The sequence below is a fragment of the Carassius carassius genome, chromosome 29, assembly GCF_963082965.1.
Source record: "Carassius carassius chromosome 29, fCarCar2.1, whole genome shotgun sequence".
Taxonomy (NCBI): Eukaryota; Metazoa; Chordata; class Actinopteri; order Cypriniformes; family Cyprinidae; genus Carassius; species Carassius carassius.
In genome coordinates, this window is record NC_081783.1 from 9,917,465 (window position 1) to 9,921,113 (window position 3,649).

The 3,649-nt window shown below is 34.9% G+C and overlaps 1 long non-coding RNA gene across 2 annotated transcripts; it reads right to left on the reverse strand.

Annotated features, from left to right (window-relative positions):
* Positions 1 to 887: 887 nt before the first annotated feature.
* Positions 888 to 2,476, reverse strand: LOC132110121 (uncharacterized). Of its 2 annotated transcripts, none has more exons than XR_009424591.1 (3): positions 2,322 to 2,476; positions 1,175 to 1,371; positions 888 to 1,079 (listed from the first exon to the last, which is right to left on the reverse strand). It is a non-coding gene; the product is annotated as an uncharacterized LOC132110121 (long non-coding RNA). The 2 variants fall into 2 exon arrangements; XR_009424590.1 differs by having other exon boundaries at positions 1,175 to 1,482.
* Between the last annotated feature and the right edge of the window lie 1,173 nt (positions 2,477 to 3,649).

A 3,649-nucleotide genomic window follows, 5' to 3' on the forward strand; every position in this document is an offset into this window, starting at 1 on the left:
AAATTATTTTTTTTTTTCAGCCTTTTGGATCAAAGCTGATTATTATTATTAAAACTATTTCTGGCTTTGTCCATTTATTATTATTATTATTATTATTATTATTATTTCATTTTATTTTTTTCATGACAATTTAATTCAGAAAACTTGGCTTTGAAAAAACTCTGATTTAGCAATAACAGGTTACATTTCTTTTATTGGGAATGGTTCTTATATGTATGTCTAAATGTAATCTAATTTACTGAAACATCTTCCTCCATTTACAAGCAATTGCACTGATTTTCCAAATGAAAACATTTAATTTTACCATCAAAGACACTGGATGTCTTTTGAAAGCTTCCTTGATTTGTGCAATCAAAAGACTATGTTCAATAACAACTACATATTAAAGCAAACTTAGTGTCTAAAGTACATTCTAAACATCTTTTTAACTCTTTAAGGGTACAACACTGATCGTGTTTTTTTTTTGTTAGTTTTTATTTATTTATTTTTTTACGCATGATAAAACAGTCTGTTTTAGATTGTGCTGCCTTTTTGGCTCTTCATCCAAAATATGAAGCAGTGTCTTAGGGATTGAGGCAAACTGGAAAATATTTTATTCCAATATGGTGGACAGAGATGAGGGAAATACTTTTTTTTTTTTTTTTTATAATTCACCAAAAATGTATTAAGCAATTGTTCATCTAACATTAATGTGTAATTTGTTGTAGGGCCATAACCACATAGACACATAATCAGAAATGGTCAATGTTTAAGACATGTTTAAAGCCTCACTTTGTTTTAGGATTAATAATGATTTGTTTTATTTTTTTAAAGTTTGTTTTATTCTTAATTATGGACAAACTCGTCATGATTTATCAAAATCATTTGACATCGCTGCACAGGGCACATATTATTCCACATTATGTTTTATAAGTGCATAATCATCAATTGTGACAAAAAAATTAGGCATCATTTGGTACCAAGTAAATGCACTTTAGATACTTTTGTTGGCTTTAAATTGTCATACAAAAACCTATTAAATGACTCGACTCCTACCAAATACTCTCAGGGACTGTGGCCTTCTGCTTTCAAACTTCCAGCTGTAAGGCAGAGAGGAATATCAATTATGCCTGCTGTTCGGTCTTGGAAACTACTGGTAACATCCTAAATCTGATAACATGGCCTTACAACAAACCTGCATGGCACATGGCGAGCTGCTGAACCATGTTGCAGAATTGTATCTGTGTGCCTGACCGAACCCCTCAGGCACTCATCCGGACAACTGAGTGCACCAATCGGATGGACCTCTCAGCTTGTGACAAATTGCGGGAGGAAGAGAAACTCACAGGCACCATTGAACTTTAGTATGGCTTTTATTCCTCCGTCATGTTCCTGCAGAGATGAAATGGGATGCTTTTTTCTCTTTCCGTTCCTCTTTTTCATACTCAAAGCTGGTGGCTCTGCACTGACTGGTGGATAAACGGCCTTGGTTTTGCTCCCTTTCTAATGTGGCATCAAAGGGAAAGTGATACAATGTGATTTAGTTTTTGAAGGTCACTGCACAGTGCACACTTTGTAGCTAGCTTATTTTTAACACACTGTATGCATGAATGCAGCCATTTTTAAATACAAATGTGCAAGTTTTCCAATTTCAGCCACTTACAGTTGTTTTAGTTGTGCTAAAAGACTTCATTATGACTTCATATACAATAAAACAAAAACTGACTGAAAAACAGCACCACCAATAATAATAATGATATTTATTATTACTATTATTATTGTTGTTACATAATTTTAAAGTAATTTATTTGTTATTATAGTATATTATTTACATTATTCTGGATGTTGATACATAGTTAATTACAACTTAACTTTTATAATTAAATCAGTGGCATTTGAAAAAGAAATCATTAATATGAATTGTGACTTTTGTTATGAATGTAAATGCATGCAGACAGTGGGAGATCAAAGAATAGTGAATAATGTAGATTGCAGAGTATGCTGGTCAACTAATAAAGTCATGGCTCAGGGTGAGTATACACATTAGCAAAAATTTTAGGTAGCTTTCTTTTAGTGAGCAAAAACGAAATGTTCCCAGTCTATCTACTGGAAATAAATGGGTTTAATAACACAATGTTTAATGAGAGGAACGGCACTAAAGGAACCGTGGAAGTTGGCAATAAAGCGAAGCTTTGACTCCATAAAAACAGGCCAAGCAATGAATATGAAATTAGTGCCACTTTTTTCCCCCACCTAATCAATATAACTAATGAGATGTCAACATAAACAAACAAATCGGTAAAAGCTGCTATGAAATAAAAGGCTGCTCTTTCAACGCTTACTCTGCTAGGCTTCAATTAACACTGGCTTTTGGCTTCACCCCCTTCCAGCACCGTGTGAATCAGTACTGTCCCTGCAGAGCGTGTGCCCTGGCCCCCTGCTGCCTCTGCGTCGCTCATGTTGTAGTCCTGGTCAGGCTTGTATTTGTGACACACACACTGCCTCCCATTAATGATCAGCGGGGCAGCCGCAGTCCACGGCCACAGTGCCCTTGTTAGTGCCCTCATTAACAAGCAGCAAGGCACCTAATTAAACAGCTCAGTAGTTAGTAAGTACCCTCACTCCATTTCCCCACAAGAAACACCTGAGTGGATTAAACTTGTGTTCATTTATTTATCTAGTTTTCCCTCTGGTTTTCTCTCCCTTGGATTCCAATCCCTTACTAGTGTAATATAATGTAAAAGTGTATTCAAACGCTATAAACAACAAACCAGGCCAAAGCAGCTATTGGTGAAACTAATAGAGAAGGCTATGCTTCTGTCTGTTTGTGCTCCTAAAATGCTCTGAATATTATGAATTGTTTTCTTTTCATCCATAAATCCAACTTATTGTGTTGGCTTGATTCCAGTTTTGCTTCAATCTACAGATAAACAGTGTACTATCGTGGAGCGCGATTACTGTGATTACTGCTATTATTCAACAACAAATGCACTTCAACAACAAATGTTTTAGATTAATGCTCTCATAATCATTAGGTAATGCTTCTGGTGTCATTATTTATAAGTAGATAACTGGTTTGAATTGTGACGGTGCCATCTCAACAGTTTCCAGAAACACATTTTTTAATGATCTTTTAGTTTGCTGTACAATGAAAAGATATTAGTGACATATTTCATCAGATTTAAACTTTTTTTCCAAAGCTTCTAAAAGCAGTGAATAATGATTTACTGGCTGTAAAGTTTTCATCCCCACCCTTTTATGAGCAAGACTAAAAAAACATAACAAGTGCATTGTCATTACTCTTGTCAATCAATAGTAAGATGATATATAGTAGCAATGTGGGAAGCTGGTTCATTTGCATAGCCATCACAATTCTGTTTTGTGAACAGATCTTTCACAAAGGACAATGCTTTTAACAATTTCCATTTGTATCCATTTTGAGGCTGTTTTATCATCATTCCGCACTCTTACAGAAAGTTTGGGCGTCCTTGACAATACTAAGGACAAGCATCTACAAACAACAAACAGCAGTAAGTATAATTGAAAATCCACAAATGTGGATATCACAAATGTTCAACCTATGAACACTATCTATAAACACTTTAAACTCACCTGAAATCATAGGGACTGTAGCCTGTTAAGAGGAGTAAATGCAGCCAACCTCTGTAAA